Genomic DNA, 6330 nt, shown 5'->3' on the forward strand with positions numbered 1-6330 from the left:
AACTAGATTATTGACTCTAGTTCAAGTGGTAGACTATTGGAAATATGCCCTAGAGGCAATAATAAAAGCATTATTATTATATTTCCTTGTTCATGATAATTGTCTTTTATTCATGCTATAATTGTATTATCCGAAAATTGTAATACACGTGTGAATACATAGACCATAACATGTCCCTAGTGAGCCTCTAGTTGACTAGCTCGTTGGTCAACAGATAGTCATGGTTTCCTGACTATGGACATTAGATGTCATTGACAACGGGATCACATCATTAGGAGAATGATGTGATGGACAAGACCCAATCCTAAGCATAGCACAAGATCGTGTAGTTCGTTTTGCTAGAGCTTTTTTCAATGTCAAGTATCTCTTCCTTAGACCATGAGATCGTGTAACTCCCGGATACCGTAGGAGTGCTTTGGGTGTACCAAACGTCACAACGTAACTGGGTGACTATAAAGGTGCACTACAGGTATCTCCGAAAGTGTCTGTTGGGTTGACACGGATCGAGACTGGGATTTGTCACTCCGTATGACGGAGAGGTATCTCTGGGCCCACTCGGTAATGCATCATCATAATGAGCTCAGAGTGACCAAGTGTTTGGTCACGGGATCATGCATTACGGTACGAGTAAAGTGACTTGCCGGTGACGAGACTGAACGAGGTATTGGGATACCGACGATCGAGTCTCGGGCTTGTAACGTACCGAATGACAAAGGGAATAGTATACGGGGTTGCTTGAATCCTCGACATCGTGGTTCATCCAATGACATCATCGAGGAGCATGTGGGAGCCAACATGGGTATGCAGATCCCGTTGTTGGTTATTGACCTGAGAGCCGTCTCGGTCATGTCTGCGTGTCTCCCGAACCCGTAGGGTCTACACACTTAAGGTTCGATGACGCTAGGGTTATTAAAAAGACTTGTATGTGATTACCGAATGTTGTTCGGAGTCCCGGATGAGATCCCGGATGTCACGAGGAGTTCCGGAATGGTCCGGAGGTAAAGATTTATATATGGGAAGCTGTCATATGGACACCGGAAGGTTTCGGGGGCATATCGGTATTGTACCGGGGCCACCGAAAGGGTTCCGGGGGTCCACCGGGAGGGGCCACCCCTCCCGGGGGGCCACATGGGCTGCGTGGGGCAGGAGCCAACCCCTGGAGGGCTGGGCGCCCCCCCCCTTGGGCCCATGCGCCTAGGGTTGGGGGGGGAACCCTAGAGGGGGCGCCCCCCTTGCTTGGGGGGCAAGTTCCCCCTCCCTGGCCGCCGCCCCCCCTCTAGATCCCATCTAGAGGGGCCGGCCCCCCTTGCCCCTTCCCCTATAAATAGACGGGTGAGGGGAGGGCTGAACACCCAAGCCAAGGCGCAGCCCCTCCCCTCCCCAACACCTCTCCTCCTCCGTACGTGCTTGGCGAAGCCCTGTCGGAGTACTGGTGCACCAACAACACCACGCCGTCGTGCTGCCGTTGGAGCTGTCTTCCTCAACCTCTCCTTCCTCCTTGCTGGATCACGACGGAGGAGACGTCACCCGTACCGTACGTGTGTTGAACGCGGAGGTGTTGTCCGTTCAGCACTTGGTCATCGGTGATCTGAATCACGGCGAGTACGACTCCATCATCACCATCCCCTTGAACGCTTCCGCACTCGATCTACAAGTGGTATGTAGATGCAAACTCACTCCCTTGACTCATTGCTTAGATGAACTCATAGATGGATCTTGGTGAAACCGTAGGAAAAATTTTAATTTTCTGCAACGTTCCCCAACAAATTGTTCATCAGGTTTACAAAAAAAAACCTAGGTTGAAAAGGGCAACAACATCTAACTCCAACACTGTTTTCGGCTGTCACAGTCAAATGGATCGGTCAGGTCCATAGAATGAACATCCTGGGTCATATAATTTACTGGATTATGACCATAATATGTTGTAAATAGAAGCCCGGCACGTTCAGATGCTCTTTTGCCCACCTGAAACTCCTTTTTTTGCTCTTCGACATACCCATCCGTCAAAACCATACTGCTGATAAACTTAAGCCTGATGGACAATAGTAACCTCGCATTCAGCAGGAAGAATGTGACAAATCTAGTGTTTGCACGGTTGGCTACATATCTTTCTAGCATTATTGTCTTCAATCGAATCTCATGAGAAGTGAGAAAATCCCGATGCTTACAAATTCACCGATTGGTTATAACTTTCTTACCCCGTCCTGTTTCCTAAATAGAAATGAAGATTGAAAACAGTTAAGGTCTAAAAAAAGAGTGTTGAGAGAGCAACAGCTGAACGATTAATTCTAGTACACTATATGCGGGCTTCCAATGTGCGTGAAATTATCACCTTTATATACAACTTCTCCAGACATGGAAAGCATTGCAGCAAGCCCATAATCTTGTTCAGATCAAAACTAATCATTTGGATATATAAGATCTTGACAGAATCCAACACCATTGATAGGCCATCCATGGAGAAACTCTTCATTGAGCATAGAACATAATATTAGTACAAAATGTGTACTCCAAGATGATATATAACTTATGGGCAGAAATTTAAAATGTAGCTTATGGTTACAAGTGTAGATGATAATATAAAGTACCTGAAGAATTGTGGAGCCAAACACCATATTGAAATGAGCACAGAGATCATGTATTACACCCAAGGTCTCCAGTTTAGGCGCAGAGAGGACGGTTATTTGCAACGGTGAATAACTAGAATCAAGGATCAACCTTTGAAGTGAAGGGGCATCTTGGATGATGAGCTGCCTTCCGTCAAAAGAAATTCCAATTCTTACAAGGTTAGGCGACTTTATTTGGAGACAACTGATTCTAACTGTGAAAACAAGCACCAAGCACTCCAGGGCAGGGCAACTGGAGTGGATGATGTTGTGCAATGAGGCCTCCGATATACAAACCCGCACAAGTGAAAGTTTCTTGAGAAATGGGAGTCGAAGGTTTAGTACCAGATTGTCTGGTAGGTAGCACAACGCAAAGGTGGCGGTGTGGAGAGAGGAGGAAAATCGCGAGATGGACATCGGTGTTGAGGGCACAAGTTCATGGTGTTCGGTATGTGGTATGTGATTTCCAGGGGAATAATAGAACTCAAGCAGTTGTAGTTCTGTGAATTCAGGGGATTTCAGCCAGGCGTCCACCGTGTAGGGCATGGTATGCTTGCTCAGGTAGCATGACGCGATGCAGAGGCTTTGAACGGAGCCCTGTTGGGAGGAGATGATGGCTCTAGGGATTTCAAAATCATTGAAGAGAGATAGCTGACGACAGTCGAGATTAAGGGGCACGACGTGCCATAGAGGGCGCCACCGAATTGAGAGGACTTGGGTGCGGCAGCAATCCTTGGTGGGGAGAAGCGAGATGATCTCCCCAAGGACGGCGTCTGGAAGATCGCTGATGCGGTCCACCCAAGATTCTACGGGTTCCTGGGATCTGGTGGGGGCGGGGTCGCCGCTTCTCCCCGCGCTGCCGGGTGCAGGATCTACAACAGGCATTGCCGCTGGCGGGAGCCTCATCTTCTTGGCGCTGGGGTCAGCCGACTCCATTTCCCTCGAGGGCATCGCGTCGCGCTCATGGATTTGAGCAGAGTAATGAATGACGAGCCTAGTTGTAGTGCGAGTGAAGAAGAAGGGGAGCTGAGGTTTTTTCTGTAGTAGTGAGGAAGAAGGGGAGCTGGGGTTTTCTGTAGGAGTGAGGTGAGTAATTTGGGGGTACGAGTGGAGCGAGCTGACGTGAGGTGGGTGGGAGCGAGGAGGAAGAAGAGCACCCAGATTTTTTGGGGGGCGGTGTGCTGGGTGTGGGTAGCGCCTCTCATTCAGTAAATATAGGGCTTTTAAATTGATTTTACTATTTACTAGTGTGGATGGGCTGTTTTGTCTTGGGCCCAGAGAAACAATTACTACTAGTACAGTGGAGACACTCTACAGCTACCCAGAAAAACAATTACTACTAGTATAGTGGAGACACTCTACCGTTTCTGGCTCCTCCTAGGTCATTGAAACGTCTCAGTCTACTGAATGTCATTATACTTTTGTTCACTGACATGCGGGCCATGCAGCGCGCGGGCCCAAATGCCATCCACCAAATTAGAAGGCAGTATGCAGGCGGAGAGTCACCCCAGTCATAGCACGGCAGTAACAAGCCGTCGTATCACAAAACCCCACCCCCCACGGTCTAAGTTTGACGGATGAATCAACCATCATTTCACTCTTTGTTGAATCCCCTTCTCCCTCACCGTCTTCAAGAAAGGCAACACTCGCATCTGCCACTGTTCTTCTCTCCCAACGAAGGGAAGGTAAGTGGATCCATGATGTTGGTATATTTCGTTCAGAGAAAAAAAGAACTTTTGCAAAGCAGTAACCGGTCCTCACTCTCTTTTTTGTTTCATTGTCATTGCGATTATGTTTTCCTTTCAGTGGTCTCCCATTATTTGTCAGTTTCATGATGGACCAAGGAGAACCAGGAAAAGATCTGCCGATATTGGAGCAGACGTGGGAGGCTAATCCCCACGAGACAGAGAGCTCCAAGAAGATGGAGGCAGCCACCAAGCCGACCCCAGATACGCTCACGGCCACTACTGAGATGGTTAATGCCCCGTTTGAGGTTACAACCCCCGTGACACTGCAGGAGCAGTTTTCCCCCTTCGAGGATGTGTCCCCCCCCCACCGAGCTGCCCAAGGTGATTTTCTTCTTTGCCGATCTCGATTGTGGTTTTTCATCTAAGTATGTGGTGATTAATAATGCAAAATTTTATTAGCTTCGATTCCATGCTATACATAGTGGTTTAAATAACTTGTGTTTCTTATACCGAAAAGTAATTTAGAAATTGTTTCTGTTTCAATTAGAACCCTGATGCAGACAAGGATTGTGTGGTTGTACATGTCACTCGCTATAAGGCGGATGACCTGAATATATGCACTGGGAAAACAGAGTTCTTAGGCTGTTGGATCCTAGAAGCCATTTGCGGTTATACCAATGAAGAGTTTTATTCCAGCCTCACTGTTGTCAGGCGTGTTGTCCAGGGTGTACTGAAGCACAAGAAGTTCAAAGCTACTCCTTTGTTTGTGAAGCATACTGTTCTTGTCAAGCTTACGCAGGAAGATGACGTGGCATGCCTCCACAAACAAGTTTATCAGTTGCAAGGCCACAAGGTTGTCTTCATGAAGGTTCACAGGATTGAGCTGATGCGGAACGTCCTCGATGATGTTCATGGCAAGGTCCATCTTGTGTCCAGCCCAAATTAGATCGAGGCATGAAATAGTTGCCCCAGCTAGTGTTTAATAGTAGTTTGGATTGTGTCTAATTATCCGAACCTTGCCTGTTATCGACCCCTCTGGGGCTAGTACTCTGTTTGAATCCTTCTATGGGAACTACTGCTACTTTTGTGTGCCCGTGAATCATGTGAGAACCATCATAATTGTTGCCGAAACAGATGTGCCCTCACTAGTTTTTTCATGAATATGGCATGGTAAGACATAAGTTGTAACGGTTTATCATACGAGCAGTGTGTGTTTTGATGAAATAGAGCACTCGTTCGAGAACTGTGCGCCGTCGTATACATAAGTACTTGTAAACATTGTTGGTGCTACCCCACTTGTAAGCAGTTGTGCAAAACACAGCACATTGGCTCAGCTCGCTTCAACACTAGGCTATAGACCAGCTAACAATCAACAATCTGTTGTCTGACATATAAGCAACTATGTATCTTGTTACAGTGGTTCATGCAGTTAACTGAGGCCACAATGTAAATTCCAAACGTTCACACGCTAGTCCAGCGCTCATGTGGAACACTCACATTAAACTCATCTTCATAAAAAACTTGAAAAGCATAAGTTAACCAATTTATACATCTCAATGATTCATAGAACATAACAAACATATATTAGTTCACAGCAAAAGACAAAGTTGTGACAAGGTTTACAAATCAGGAAAAAACAAGCAAGGCTTCTCTGAGCAAAGGGCCTCCCGGCAGGCTTAAATTTCCTGGAGTTCACTCTGGTTTTTTCTTGTTGCCACCATCCAGGGTTAGGTTCTCTCATTCCAGAATAACCAATTATAATTGTGGTCTCAGCTGGAATGTTGAACTGAACCATGCAGTGTACTGACCAGGTGAAATTCTTGTGCATTCCACTAAATTTAAGCACCGCTATTTGTAGAAATAAGCATACCACAATGCCTCTTGTCCGCGCACCTGTCCAAAAAACCGTCGTGCAGCCGTGCCAGCTAGTCCTCGGTCCATGGATGAACTGGTAGAAAGTGCATTCTGGACTATGATGCAACTGTTTTTGCTCGTCCCTGCACTGCAATCAGGAAGTAAAACGTACGAATCAGCTT

This window comes from Triticum aestivum, chromosome 2B, assembly GCF_018294505.1.
Source record: "Triticum aestivum cultivar Chinese Spring chromosome 2B, IWGSC CS RefSeq v2.1, whole genome shotgun sequence".
Lineage (NCBI taxonomy): Eukaryota > Viridiplantae > Streptophyta > Magnoliopsida > Poales > Poaceae > Triticum > Triticum aestivum.